Source organism: Cucurbita pepo, chromosome 6 (genome assembly GCF_057944985.1).
Source record: "Cucurbita pepo subsp. pepo isolate OVF chromosome 6, ASM5794498v1, whole genome shotgun sequence".
NCBI lineage: Eukaryota > Viridiplantae > Streptophyta > Magnoliopsida > Cucurbitales > Cucurbitaceae > Cucurbita > Cucurbita pepo.
Window position 1 is genome coordinate 7,128,628 of NC_141803.1, and position 16,214 is coordinate 7,144,841.

At 38.0% G+C, this 16,214-nt stretch overlaps 1 non-coding gene across 1 annotated transcript; it reads left to right on the plus strand.

Annotated features, from left to right (window-relative positions):
- The first annotated feature begins 6,988 nt into the window (after positions 1-6,988).
- TRNAA-CGC (transfer RNA alanine (anticodon CGC)) lies at positions 6,989-7,061 on the plus strand. The gene has a single exon. It is a non-coding gene; the product is annotated as a tRNA-Ala (tRNA).
- The last annotated feature ends 9,153 nt before the right edge of the window (positions 7,062-16,214 follow it).

Sequence of the window (16,214 nt, forward strand, 5' to 3'; positions counted from 1 at the left end):
TTTGTATATGATATAAACAATGTGATCACTAAATTGTACATGTGGAGACATGTGAGTGGGGGCGTCCTATGCAATGAGTATTGCCTAAGATCGGACCATGAAGAAAACCACTCTCACTTTATAATGTCGTTTACTGTTGAGACTGATTTTCTTTTCATTCGATAACCTAGATTTGCATGGGTGAGAGTGGCTCTAGTTCGCCGACTCAATAGGTCTCCCATTTCAGGGGTAAGACTGGGTGAATGGTTGGGGACGTGGGGTGCAAGATGGAATTCACTCCTACCAACTATTAGGGATAGAAGAGAGGTAGTTCCCTTAAGCATTGACTCCAGGTCTTGAACAAGGGGCCCCACCCTCTCATTGGCCTGAGAGGGATTCGTTTACTGGTTGGACCACAAACCAATTGTTCATTAGAGGATCAGTGAGACATAAGGAACAAGAAGTAACTTCAGGGGTAAAACGGTAAATTGACCCAGCTCTAGTTACAAACAACCTGTGAAGGATCGACTTGTTAGGCTTATGGAGCCTGATACTTATTTATAGCTTGGTCAACGGTTATATCCAGTAAAGCTATATCCAGTAAAGCTATATTTAGTAAAGCTATATATAGTAAAGCTATATCCAGTAAAGCTATATTTAGTAAAGCTATATATGGTAAATAGCTATATATATAGTAGATGGCTAAATCTGGTAAAGCTATATATAGTAAACTATACCATATATATATCTGGTCCGGTAGAGCTTTGAAAATGTACTTTTCTATTCTCTGTACTCTCTTGTTGTACATGCCTGAAGTCATCAATAAAAAATCCTTTTAGCCAGAGTTCTCCTTGCAACTTCTCTCTATCCTTCTCTTTGTGTTCATCTAGATCGAGCGTGTGCGTTGTTGTGCGATCCTAACAACTGGTATCGATCCTAACAACTGGTATCAGAGCCAGGCAGTGTCAGAGCCAGGCGGAAGTCAGAGCTAGGCAAAATTCACCACGATCTGTGAAGATGGAAAGTTCAAAGATTGGAATTGAGAAGTTCGATGGATCCGATTTCGGTTTCTGGAAGATGCAGATTGAAGATTATCTATACCAGAAAGATCTTCACGAACCTCTGTTGGGGGTGAAACCAGATACCATGACCACAAAACAGTGGAAGCTCAAGGATCGATAAGGCCTTGGGGCTGATCCGGTTGACGCTATCCAGAAACGTGGCGTTCAACATTATCAAGGAGAAGACAACGTCAGGTCTGTTGAAGACGCTGTCGAATATGTACGAAAAACCGTTGGCTATGAACAAGGTGTATTTGATGCGGAGATTGTTATGGTAGTTCTGGCTGATCCTATTGCTGAAGAACCAGACGTGGCTGATCCTATTGCTGAAGAACCAGACGTGGAGCAAGTTGCACCTGAACAGGTGTTGAGAAGATCATCCAGAACTACCAGAGCACCAGACAGATATTTGAGCTTCTGTTGTACCATCACTCTGATTTGTTGTACTCTCCTCCATTGTCAGACCTCAGGCATTTGATCTTCAAGCCGGTCTGATTTTCAACTTCAGCTTTCCACTTCTTGAAGGTGGTAAACACATCTGACTTATGTTTCAGAAAGTAAACCCATACCTTCCTGCTGAAGTCATCGATGAAGGTGACGTAGTACCTTGATCCACCAAGTGATGAAACTGGAGATGGTCCCCAGACGTCTGTATTGCTGAAACTCCAGAGGGGGTTGCGTCGCTGAAGCTCCAGAGGGGGTTGCGTCGCCCGGAAGCGTCGCTGAAGCTCCAGAGGGGGTTGCGTCGCCCGGAAGCGTCGCTGAAGCTCCAGAGGGGGTTGCGTCGCCCGGAAGCGTCGCTGAAGCTCCAGAGGGCGTTGCGTCGTCCGGAAGCGTCGCTGAAGCTCCAGAGGGGGTTGCGTCGTCCGGAAGCGTCGCTGAAGCTCCAGAGGGGGTTGCGTCGTCCGGAAGCATCACTGAAGCTCCAGAGGGGGTTGCGTCGCCCGGAAGCGTCGCTGAAGCTCCAGAGGGGGTTGCGTCGCCCGGAAGCGTCGCTGAAGCTCCAGAGGGGGTTGCGTCGTCCGGAAGCGTCGCTGAAGCTCCAGAGGGGGTTGCGTCGTCCGGAAGCGTCGCTGAAGCTCCAGAGGGGGTTGCGTCGTCCGGAAGCATCGCTGAAGCTCCAGAGGAGGTTGCGTCGGCCAAAAGCATCGCTGAAACTCTAGAGGAGGTTGCGTCGGCTGGAAGCGTCGCTGAAACTCCAGAGGAGGTTGCATGGGCCGGAAGACTCTTGCTGAAACACCAGAGGTGTAGCAAGTGGGAGTTGATGTTGAGTTGCTCAAAGATTCACAGACTGATGTTGTAGCAGATACTCATGAAACTCCTGAGACTCTTGCTGAGAAATCAGAGGTGAAGCAAGTGGGAGTTGATGTTGAGTTGCTCAAAGATTCACAGAGTGATGTTGTAGCGGATACTCATGAAACTCCTGAGACTCTTGCTGAGAAACCAGAGGTGAAGCAAGTGGGAGTTGAGGTTGAGTTGCTGAAAGATTCACATAGTGATGTTGTAGCAGATACTCAAGAAACTCCTGAGACTCATGCTGTTGGCGAGGAACCCGGTCTATCATTCAAAACACAGAAGGCGATACCATTTCACTCGGAGGTTAGTTGAAGATGGTGATGTGTTTTGAGAAGATAGAGGGTGCAAAGAATCCAGCAAACATGTTGACAAAATGTGTTGATGTTGGAATGTTGAGGTTGTGCAAAACCTCAATTGGTATGGTGCAGTGAAGATGCTCATGGTCGTTTGAGAGTGAAATTCTTGGTTGACTGGATCAGTCTCCAAGTGGGAGAATTGTTAGGCTTATGGAGCCTGATACTTATTTATAGCTTGGTCAACGGTTATATCCAGTAAAGCTATATCCAGTAAAGCTATATTTAGTAAAGCTATATATAGTAAAGCTATATCCAGTAAAGCTATATTTAGTAAAGCTATATATGGTAAATAGCTATATATATAGTAGATGGCTAAATCTGGTAAAGCTATATATAGTAAACTATACCATATATATATCTGGTCCGGTAGAGCTTTGAAAATGTACTTTTCTATTCTCTGTACTCTCTTGTTGTACATGCCTGAAGTCATCAATAAAAAATCCTTTTAGCCAGAGTTCTCCTTGCAACTTCTCTCTATCCTTCTCTTTGTGTTCATCTAGATCGAGCGTGTGCGTTGTTGTGCGATCCTAACAACTGGTATCGATCCTAACACGACTTACTAATCATGGTGATATCAAATAGACAGAAATATATCTATAGTGAGGGGAGTGCAACTACTAGGCTATAGTGGAGTGTCCTAGTAGTTAACGAATGTTGGTTAACTAGGTTAATAAGTTTAACTGGTTAATCTTGGATCGTTGGAGCCCATGATCTATAGGTCCAATAACAGTATATATTCATACAATATCAAGATCAGCTTGCAATTATGATCTGGAAGTGTATCCGGCCGGGACAAGTGTTCGTATCTATTATGCCATAGTCAAGAGGCGCTCAACGGACCTTGTTGAATCTTATCAACCCTTTATAGATAGAATTAGCTTTTTCTCAAATGGATTCTCTAATCTATCTCTGTATCGTTTACTACCCTTATACCAAAGGAAATTGAACGATCTTGCTTGCTTTGCTTGGTTCTTCCCTGCCTGAGAAATTCTCCCTTTTAGTTGATTTGACTGATGGATGCGGATTATAACAACTATATTCATTGCTAACTAATACTACTATATAAATATAATGGAATAGCTATGAAAGAAAGAGAGAGTTTTCTTATTTGAAACGCCTTGTGATCTTCAACCCATTATTTAGTGCTTCAATAGAATTACCGGGAGTCAGTACTATAGTATAGCTTGTTTCCAATACTCAGCTGATTGAACCAAGCCTCTGCAATTTCCGAATCTCCCTGTCGAATGGATTCTCTAATCTATCTCTGAATACGCTTTATTTATTTATTTCAATTCATAAGATGGAGATATCCCACCCACCGAAGTAAAGAACCGTTTCCCTCTACTAGCTCATATCGGGCTAAACCAAAGAACAGTGTGACGAGTGAGTTCGAAGTGTTCGAATTCAAATTGGGAATATGTGCTACATATATACGATATATTTAACCGCATTTTTGTTTTATTTACGAATTAAACAAAAAGAGAGAATCTGAAATATTTAAATAACATTTAAATATTTTAATCAATTATGTGTCAGAATTGATTGAGATTAACATTTGAATTAATATTAAATATTAATTAAATAGTTTAATTAATCATTAAATGTTACTTTAATTTGAAATTAATTGTTGAATTAAAATAAAGAAAGTCAAAATGTTGACTTCATTTAATGGAAAAGTACATGTTAGTGGAATTTTGAGGTGTCAAAATTTGGTTTAACCAAACTTGCATGCTTGCCAAATAAACCCCACAAGTTTGAGTGGAATTTTAACACCATCAACTATAAACTCGATCCTGAGCGTAGGTTAACCTAGTAGCTAACCGGCACACAGGGGATCGCTGCCCCCAAACTTTGAAGACTTTATGGTCCCGTGGGAGAGTTGTCAGGTAACCCCCATGGATAATGCTCAAATTGTTATTCAGATTCAGATCCAACTATACTGTCTTGCAACTTATGAGTTCCCGCCTCAACCTAGAACATTGATCATCCACTACATAAGCAAGACAAGCCACTTAAGTAGTAGAAAAGAAGAACGAAAAAATCGCACAGACCCCTATGTGTATGCTTCAGTTTAGAGTCCTACTCGAAAGTTGGGGTACCCAGTTGCTTAGAGAGCATTGAAACCTAAGCTCAAACTTCCTAGAGCAAAGAGTAAAGCCCGTGATACTTACTAAGTTAACGATGCATTGAGAGCCTACAAGTAGGTTGGTTATTGAGTATTATTATACTCACCCCTTTCTCTTTTCTTTTTCAGGTGTTTACAGGCTGCTGCTCGAGGTGAATGAGCGTTCACGAGTTGTGTGGTCATAGTGGGGGGTTGTTCTAGAGTGCTAGCCTATTTTTACATTTTTTAGGCTTTTATATTTTTGTTTTATAATGGATTCCTCGTACGAAACTTCGTCCTGTAATTGGACTTAATTTTTTATTTAATTTTTGTGTTCACTTTTCTTTTAATTTAAATTTTAGTGGATTTTATTTTTTTAAATTTTTTTTAATTATTTTCGCTTTCATCTTTTTAGTCTGTATTCGAGTCTCACATGCTAGAGCTCTCACTTTGCATGCAAGAGGTACCATAAGTAGGATTATCTACTTAGTAAGTAGCCTACCACACTCTTTTTTTCCTTGTTCTTGTTGTAAGTACTTAGGCTGACTTTGATCCTTTTATTTTGAGATCTCAACCTTAGTTTTAATTTAAGGGTCTTAGTCCTATTGTTTTTGGTGTGTACTCAGTAAGTAGCCTGTCATAGCGTGTCACACTCTTTCTTTCTTTGTTCTTGTTTTAAGTACTTGCGTGGACTTTGGTCCTTGAATTCTGTGATGTCAACCTTAGTTCTGATTTAAGGGTCTAAATACTATTTTTCTTGGATTGTAAGTGTACTTAGACAGACTTTGGTCAATGGATTCTAAAATCTCAACCTTTGTTCTGATCCGGGGGTTTTAATATTATTGTTCTGGGTTCTTGTCTTCAGAACTTGGATCTTGATTCTTATTCTATTCTTTGATCGTTGTCTTGCTCTTGGTCACTTTCTAGGTTGTTTTCTTTTTGTCTTGTTCTCTCATACACTCCCCCTAGGATTTATGGTACTAGTCATGAGCTTGACAACTTGTGTCCAATACTTCGTATATTCCAAGTGACACAGTCTGCATCATACGCTCCAAGCAACACAGTCTGAAACTACGTCCAAGGCTTCATGCATTCCAAGCGACGTAGTCTGACCCCGCATCTAGATTTCATACAAAATTTCGTAGCATTTAGAGGTTATCTAGATCATGAAATGAAGGTAAATTTCTTAAGGAGCATTATGGTCATTTTACACTGTTACTTGGTTTAACTAATTAACCATATCCAATGACAACCAAATTTCATATATAATCTTAACATGTCATTTTATGCTTAGTATTCAAAATTCATAGGCAGTAGAGTTCATTTAGTGAGATATTTGAACGTTACTTAAATCTCGAGCAATTTGATATATTTGGAGTCTTCACTCACGGTTCTAGGTATTTTTGTTTCATATTCCTTTAATTCATACTTGATTTAAGGTTTATACAAAGATCCAAGCAATTTCTACAAGTATTTCTTAAGAAGAATCCAAAATGGCTACTTACCTCGTTATGGACGTTCAGGACCTTTATTGTGTAAGGGGGTTGTAGCTCATATGGTATAGCGCTCGCTTTGCATGCAAGAGGAACAAGGTTCAATTCTGTTCTGATCTAAGGGTCTGGGTACTTTTTTTTTCTGCTTCTTATCTAAAAAACTTGGATCTTGATCCTTGTTCAGTCCTTGATCGTTGTCTTGTTCTCCAAGACACTCCCCTAGTATTTATGGCACTAGTCATGAACCTGGCATCCTGTGTGTCATGAACCTGACATCTTGTGTCCAAGGCTTCATACGTTCAAAGCGATAGTGTTAACCTACGTCCAAGATTTCATACATTTCAAGTAATAAAGTTTGAACCTATGCCATGGTTTCATGCATTCCAAGCGACATAGTCTGTACTCGAATCTAGGTTTAATAAAAAGTTCCATAGTATTTGGAGGTTCTCTAGAACATGAACCAAAGTTAAATTTTCTTATGTGCATTATGGTCATTTTAATGTTACTTAAATCACGAGCAATTTAATTGGTTCGGAGCCTTAACTCACGGTTCTTGGTGTTTTTCTTTCACATTTCTTTAATTCATACTTGGCTTAAGGTTTATACAAAGATCCAAGAAATTTCTACATGTACTTGTTAAGAAGAGTCCAAAATCGCTGCTTACCTCGTCATGGACGTTTAAGACATTTATATTATAGAGGGGGTGTAGCTCATATGGTAGAGCGCTCGCTTCGCATGCGAGAGGCACAGGGTTCAATTCCCTGCACCTCCATTGTGTTTGTTTTGAAATCTTAGGTTCTCCTTCTTCAGAGCTTCTTACCTCATCATGAAGTTCGAAACTTTATTCTATAAACGGGGTGTAGCTCATATGGTAGAGTGCTCGAGAGACACGAGGTTCAGTTCCTTGTACCTCTATTGTATTTATTTGTTTTTCAGATTCTTGTCTATTCTTGCCTATCACACTATTTCTTTCTTGTTGTAAGTACTTAAGACTCTTTATCATACTTGGTTTAAGGTTTATATAAAGATCCAAGCAATTTCTACAAGTATTTCTTAAGAAGAGTGCAAGATGGCTACTTACCTCGTCATGAACGTTTGGGACATTTGTTTTATAAAGGGGATGTAGCTCATATGGTTGAGCGCTCTCTTTGCATGAAGAAACACATGGTTCAATTTGGTGCTAACTCTATTTTGTTTGTTTTGAAATCTTAGGTTCAAATACTTATATTATTGTAAGGATCAGATGACTCGATAAGATGGGTAAATTTTATACTTTTATAATTTACAATACATTTATTTTATAGATTCATATGTAATTAAAACATGAAATTAATGAATGAGTATAAAGATTCTAGCCTATAACACTATTTCTTTTATTTCTTTTCTTGTTCATGTTGTAATTACTTGGACTCTTTAGTTCTTATCTTTAATTGTGAGTTCTTATCATGATCTATCTTTAGGACTTTGATCCTTAACTTATGAGGTCTCAACCTTAGTTTCGATCCAAGGGGCTTGGTACTATTGTTCTCGGTTCTTTTCTTAAGAACTTGGATCTGAATCCTTGTTCTAGTATTTGATCGTTGTATTGTTCTCCAAGAAACTCCCCCTAGTATTTATAGTACTAGTCATGAACCTGACATTCTGTGTCCAAGGCTTCCTACGTTCCAAGCGACACAGTCTGAACTTGCGTCCAAGGCTTCATACATTTCAACCGACATAGTCTGAACCTATGCCATGACTTCATGTGTTACAAGCAACGTAGTCTAAACTCGTATCTAGGTTAAATACAAAGTTTCATAGCATTAGGCAGTCGTCTAGATCATGAACCAATGGTAAATTTCCTTAGGTGCATTATGTTCATTTTACATCGTTACTTGGTTTAGCTAATTAACCGTATCCAATAACTACAAAATTTCATATAAACTATTAACATGTCGTATTATGCTCAGTATTAAAAATTCCTATGCAGCGAAGTTCATTTAGTATGTTATTTTAACGTTACTTAAATCCTGAGAAATTTGATCGGTTCGGAGCCTTAACTCATGGTTCTTGGTGTTTTTCTTTCACATTCCTTTAATTGAACTTGGTTTAATGTTTATACAAAAATCCAAGCAAATTCTAAAAGTACTTCATAAGAAGAGTCCAAAATGGTTTCTTACCTCACCATGAACGTTCGGGACCTTTATTATATTAAGGGGGTGTAGCTCATATGGTAGAGTGTTCGCTTCTCATGCAAAAGGCATGAGATTCAATTCCCTCCACCTCTATTGTTATTTGTTTTAAGATTCTTATCTTTAAAACTTGGATCTTGATCCCTGTTCTAATCCTTGATTGTTGCTTCATTCTCCAGGACACTCCCCCTAGTATTATGGTACTATTCATGAACCTGACATCCTTTGTTAAAGGCTTCATACGTTCAAAGCGACGTACTGTTAGCATACGTCAAAGACTTCATACATTAAAAGTGACACAATTTGAACCTATGCCATAGGTTCGTGCGTTGAAAAGCGACGTAGTCTAAACTCGAATCTAGGTTTAATAAAAAGTTTCATAACATTTGGAGGTCATCTAGATCATGAACCAAAATTAAATTTCCTTATGTGCATTATGGTCATTTTACACCATTACTTGGTTAGCTAATTAACCTTATCCCATGATTACCAAATTTCATATAAACTCTTAACATGTCATATTATTCTCAGTATTAAAAATTCATAGGCAGTCGAGTTCAGTTAGTGGGTTATATTAATGTTACTTAAATCACAATCAATTTAATCGGTTCAAAGCCTTAATTCACGGCTCTTGGTGTTTTTCTTTCACATTCCTTTAATTCATACTTAGTTTAAGGTTTATACAAAATTCCAAGCAAATTCTAAAAGTAATTCTTAAAAAGAGTCCAAAATGGTTTCTTACCTAATCATGAACGTTCGAGTCCTTTATTCTATAAAGGGGGTGTAGCTCATATGGTAGAGCGCTCGCTTCGCATGCGAGAGGCACGGGGTCCAATTACCTGCACCTCCATTCTTAATTTTTTAAAATTCTAGCCTATCGAACTTGAATCTGGATCCTTTAATTACACCGTTACTTGGTATAGCTAATTAACCTTATCCAATGACCACCAAATTTTTCATATAAACTCGTAACATATCATTACACCGTTACTTGGTATAGCTAATTAACCTTATCCAATGACCACCAAATTTTTCATATAAACTCGTAACATATCATATTATGTTCAGTATTAAAAATTCAGAAGCAGTAGAGTTCATTTAGTGGGTTATTTTAACATTAATTAAATCCTAAGAAATTTGATAGATTCGGAGCCTTAAATCACGGTTCTAGGTGTTTTTCTTTCACATTCCTTTAATTCATACTTAGATTAAGGTTTATACAAAAATCCAAGCAAATTCTATAAGTACTTCTTAAGAAGAGTCCAAAATGGCTTCTTACCTCATCATGAAAGTTCGAGACCTTTATTCTATAATGGGGGTATAGCTCATATGATAGAATGCTCGCTTCGCACATGAGTTTGTTTTTAATGAGAAATAAAACACAAGAATTTAAAACACAACTTTCAATACATTTATTTTATCCATACATAAGTAATTAACAAATGGAATGAGTACAAAGATTCTAGTCTATTACACAATTTTTTTCTTTTTTCTTGTTCTTACAGCCATACATTCTTTACAGCGCGGCATCATGATCTAGACACGCTCATGACCCACTTTAAGAGAAATTAAGTCTTAGATATATTTTTCGCCCCGACTTTTTTGCTTCGTCGGACCTTTGCGAGGTTTGTCTTCGCCAATCGAACATCGGTTGTGCAGAATCCAAGCTCGTTCGATCACACACTCCGCCTGCACGTGCATGTTCAATAGTATGCGACACAACTGACTTACCTCTACACTAGGCCAAGTCATTCGCCTCGACCTTGTCTCTGCTCGGGCAAAGGACTCTCAATGCACCATCGCGTCTCATCTTGTCATTTCGATCTCCATCGACATGGCTAATATGTCTTGATACCGTCTCGAGTCTCAGGGTGTCGTTGGCCATCAAAACTCACTTGGTCATGCTATCGAGAATGGGCCCGCGTGTCGCTCATCTCATCCGGACTTGTCGAACATCCATCCATCCGGGTTCTATCGAGGCATTGGCCCTCCCGTGCCCATGCCTTGTCACTTACCGATACCGTGTCGAATAGCGGGTGTATGTAGCAACCTCCAACACGCGGGCTAGAACGCAACACCGCACACCCGTGCCGCCCGGTACTGTCCTTGAAAAAACCCATTTCAAAGGAAGCTGCACGAGACACTAATCTCGACACGCTCGCCTACACTGTGACACACGTATGTGCCAGAGGGTAGCTCACTTAGGCCATAGGGTACCGGAGTTGTAAGTACTTGAACTCCTTAGTTCTGTTCTTGAATTGTATGTTCTTATCATGATCTATGTTTAAGATTTTGATCCTTGGAGTATGAGGTCTCAACCTTAGTTCTGGTCTAAGGATCTTGGTACTGTTATTTTATGTTCTTATCTTCAGAACTTGAATCTTGATTCTTTTTCTAGTCCTTGATTGTTGTCTTATTCTCGAAGACACTCCCCCTAGTATTTATGGTACTAGTCATGAACGTGACATCCTGAGTCCAAGGCTTCTACGTTCCAAGCGACACAATGTTAACCTACGTCCAAGACTTCATACATTTCAAGTGACACAGTCTGAACCTATGCAATGGTTTCATGCGTTCCAAACGACATAGTCTAAACTCACATCAAGGTTTAATACAAAGTTTCATAGAACTTGGAGGTCATCTAGATCATGAACCATAGGTAAATTTCCTTATGTGCATTATGGTCATTTTACACTGTTAATTGGTTTAGCGAATTAATCTTATCCAATGACCATCAAATTTCATATAAACTTCTAACATGTTGTATTATGCTCGTATTAAACATTTATAGGCAGTAGAGTTCATTTAGTGGGTTATTTTAACATTACTTAAATCCTAAGAAATTTGATCGGTTGGGAGCCTTAAATCACGATTCTAGGTATTTTTCTTTCACATTCCTTTAATTCATACTTGGTTTAAGGTTTATACAAAGATCCAAGAAAATTCTAAAAGTACTTCTTAAAAGAGCCCAAAATGGCTTCTTACCTCATCATGAACGTTTGAGACATTTATTTTATGAAGGGGGTGTAGCTCATATGGTAGAGCGCTCGCTTCGCGTGCCTGCACGGGGTTCAATTCCCTGCACCTCCATTGTATTTTTGTTTTAAGATTCTAGCCTATCACACTTGACAATTTGGATCTTGATTCTTTTTCTACTTCTAGATTGTTTTCATGTTCTAAAGACACTCCCTGTAGTATTTATGGTATAATCATGAACTTGACATCCTGTGTCCAAGACTTTATACATTCGAAGCAACACAATATTAACTTATGTCCAAGGCTTCATACATTTCAAGTGACACAATCTAAACCTATGTAATGGTTTCATGCGTTCCAAACGACGTAGTCTAAACTCGCATCTAGGTTTAATATAAAGTTTCATAGAATTTGGAGGTCATCTATATCATGAACAATAGGTAAATTTCCTTATGTGCATTATGGTCATTTTACACCGTTAATTGGATTAACTAATTAACCTTATCCAAGGACAACCAAATTTCATATAAACTCCAAACATATCATATTATGCTATGTATTAAAAATTCATTGGCAACAGAGTTCATTTAGTGAGTTATTTTAATGTTACTTAAATACTGGGAAATTTGATTGGTTCGGTGCATTAACTCACGGTTCTTGGTGTTTTTCTTTCACATCTCTTTAATTCATACTTGGTTTAAGGTTTATACAGAAATCCAAACAAATTCTAAAAGTACATCTTAAGAAGAGTCCAAAATGTCTTCTTACCTCATCATGAACATTTGGGGTCTTTATTCTATAAAAGGGGTACAGCTCATATGGTAGAGCGCTCGCTTCGCCATAGCATTTGGAGGTTTAGTTTAGCTAATTAACCTTATCAATGACTACAATTCGACAGAGGCTGGACTCGAATATAGATTTAATTACAAAGTTTCATAGCATTTGGAGGTCATCTAGATCATGAACTAAAGTTAAATTTACTCATGTGATACACCGTTACTTGGTTTAGCCAATTAATCTTATCTAATGACTACCAAATATCATATAAACTCTTAGCATGTCATATTACGCTCAGTATTAAAAATTCATAGGCAGAGGAGCGGAGAGTTCAGTTAGTGGGTTATTTTAATGTTACTTAAATCATGAGCAATTTAATCGCTTGGTGTTTTTCTTTCACATTCCTTTAATTCATACTTGGTTTAAGTTTAATACAAAGATCCAAGCACATTCTAAAAGTACTTCTTAAGAAGAGTCCAAAATGGCTTCTTACCTCGTCATGAACGTTTGGGACCTTTATTTTACAAAGGGGGTGTAGCTCATATGGTAGAACGATCGCTTTGCATGCGAGAGGCACGAGGTTTAATTCCCTGCACCTCCATTGTATTTGTTTTAAGATTCTAGCCTATCTAAGGGTCTTGGTACTATTGTTCTGGGTTCTTATCTTCAAAGCGACACAGTCTAAACCACCTATGCCATGGGTCTTGGTACTATTGTTCTGGGTTCTTATCTTCAAAGCGACATAGTCTAAACCTATGCCATGGTTGTAGTTTGAAATTGAATCTACTTTTAATAAAGTTTCATAGCAATGGGTGGTTATCTAGATTATGAACCAAATGTAAATTTCCTTATGTGCATTATGGTCATTAATTTCCTTATGTGCATTATGGTCATTTACATTTTACACCATTTTACACCGTTACTTGGTTTAGCTAATTAACCTTGTCCAATGACTACCAAATTTCATATAAACTCTTAATATGTCATATTATGTTCAGTATTAAAAATTTATAGGCAACCGAGTTCATTTAGTGGATTATTTTAATGTTACTTAAATCACGAGCAATTTGATCGATTCGGAGCCTTGACTCACGGTTCTTTGTGTTTTTCTTTCACATTTCTTTAATTCATACTTCTGAGGTTTATACAAAGATCCAAGAAAATTCTAAAAGTACTTGAAGAGTCCAAAATGGCTTCTTACCTCATCATGAACGTTTGGGACCTTTATTTTATAAAGGGGGTGTAGCTCATATGGTAGAGCGCTCGCTTCGCATGTGAGAGGCACATGGTTCAATTCCCTTATGTGCATTATAGAATTTGGAGGTCATCTATATTATGAGCCATAGCTAAATTTCCTTATGTGCATTATGGTCATTTTACACCGTTAATTGGATTAACTAATTAACCTTATCCAAGGACGAAACATATCATATATGCTCGCAGAGGTCATTTATTGAGTTATTTTAATGATCGTTCGGAGCATTAACTCACGGTTCTTGGTGTTTTTCTTTCACATTCCTTTAATTCATACTTCGTTTAAGGTTTATACATAGATCCAAGCATCCAAAATGTCTTCTTACCTCATCATTAACATTCGGGGCCTTAATTCTATAAAGGGGGTGTAGCTCATATTGTAGAGCGCTCGCTTCGCATGCGAGAGGCACGGGTTCAATTTCCTGCACCTCTATTGTATTTATTTGTTTCAAGATTCTAACCTATCACACTATTTCTTTTTCTTGTTTAAGTACTTGGACTCTTTAGTTCTGTTCTTGACTTGTGAGTTCATCTTGTGTCCAAGACTTCATACGTATTCGTTCATGCGTTCAAAGCTAATAGTCTGGACTCAAATATAGATTTAATTAAAAAGTTTCATAGCATTTGGGGGTCATCTACCTCTTGAACCAAAGTTAAATTTACTCATGTGCATTGTGGTCATTCTGCACCGTTAATTGGTTTAGCTAATTAACCTTATCCAATGGCCACCAAATTTCATATAACCTCCTAACATATCACATTATGCTCAGGATTAAAAATTCATAGGCAGCAGAGTTCATTTAGTGGGTTATTTTAATGTTACTTAAATCCTGAGAAATTTGATTGGTTTGGAGCCTTCACTCACGATTCTTGGTGTTTTTCTTTCACATTCCTTTAATTCATACTTGATTTAAGTTTAATACAAAGATCCAAGCACATTCTAAAAGTACTTCTTAAGAAGAGTCCAAAATGTCTTCTTACCTCATCATGAACGTTCGGGACTTTTATTTTATAAAGGGGGTGTAGCTCATATGGTAGAGCGCTTGCTTTGCATGTGAGAGGCACGGGGTTCAATTCCCTGCACCTCCATTGTATTTGTTTTAAGATTAAAATTGAATGAGTACAAAGATTTTAGCCTATCACACTATTTCTTTTTTGTTCTTGTTGTAAGTATTTGGACTCGTTAAGTCTGTTTTTCACTTGTGATTTCTTGTCATGATCTATCTTTAGGACTCTTATCCTTGGATTATGAGGTCTCAACCTTAGTTCTGGTGTACGGGTCTTGGTACTATTATTATGGGTTCTTATCTTCAGAACTTGGATCTTGTTCCTTGTTCTAGTCCTTGATCGTTGTCTTGTTCTCCAAGACACTCTTAGTATTTATGGTACTAGTCATGAACCTGACATTCTATGTTCAAGGCTTCGTATGTTCCAAGTGACACAGTCCGAAACTACATCAAAGGGTTCGAACATTTTAATTGACACAATTTAAACCTATGTCATAGCTTAGTGCGTCACAAATGATTTAGTATGAACTCGCATCTAGGTTTAATACAAGGTTACATAGCATTTAGAAGTCATCTATGTTAGGATCGCACAACAACGCACACGCTTGATCTAGATGAACACAAAGAATGGGATGGTGAAAATTGCAAGGAGAACTCTGGCTAAAAGAATTTTTTTTTTAATTTTTTATTGATGACTTCAGGTATGTGCAACAAGAGAGAGTACAGAGAATAGAAAGTACATTTTCAAAGCTCTACCGGACGAGATATATATATGGTTTAGTTTAATATATATATTTAGCCATCTATTATATATAGCTATTTACCATATATAGCTTTACCGGATATAGCTTTACCATATATAGCTTCACTATATATAACTTTACCAAATTTAGCTTTACCAGATATAACCGTTGACCAAGCTATAAATAAGGAGCAGGCTCTATAACCTAACAATTCTCCCACTTTGAGACTGATCCAGTCAACCAAGAATTTCACTCTCAAACGATCACTGCACCATACCAATTAAGGCTTTGCATAACCTTAGTTTTCCAACATCAACACATTTTGTCAACATGTCTGCTGGATTCTTTGTGCCCTCTATCTTCTCCAAACACATATCGTCTTCTTCCACTAACCTGCGAGTGAAGTGGTATCGTCTTCTAATGTGTTTTGTCCTTGAATGATAGACTGGGTTTTTCACCAACTGTATGGCTCTCTGACTATCTGTATAAAGGATCTTCTTGCACTGCTTCCTACCTAATTCTTCTAGATAGTCTGTCATCCATATCATCTCCTTTCAAGCTTCAACTATTGCTACGTACTCTACTTTAGTAGATGAAAGAGCAACGCATTTCTGAAGCTTGGACATCCAACTCACTGCTGTTCCATCTATAGTGTAGATATATCCAGATATGCTCTTGCTAGAGTCTACATCTCCACTCAGATCAGCATCCACAAAACCTTGCAAAACTACTTTGCCATTGCCATAACAAAGTGAAGTATTGAATGTACCTCTCAGATATCTCAGAAGCCACTTCACAGCTTCCCAATGTTCTTTCCCTGGATTTGCCATGTACTTGCTAACAACTCCCACTACATGTGTTATGTCAGGTCTAGTGCAGACCATAGCATACATCAAACTCCCAATTGCAGAAGCGTACGGAACTGATGCCATGTGCTCACGTTCCTCAACTTTCTTGGGAGATTGCCCCTTTGACAGTTTAATATGATTTGCCAAGG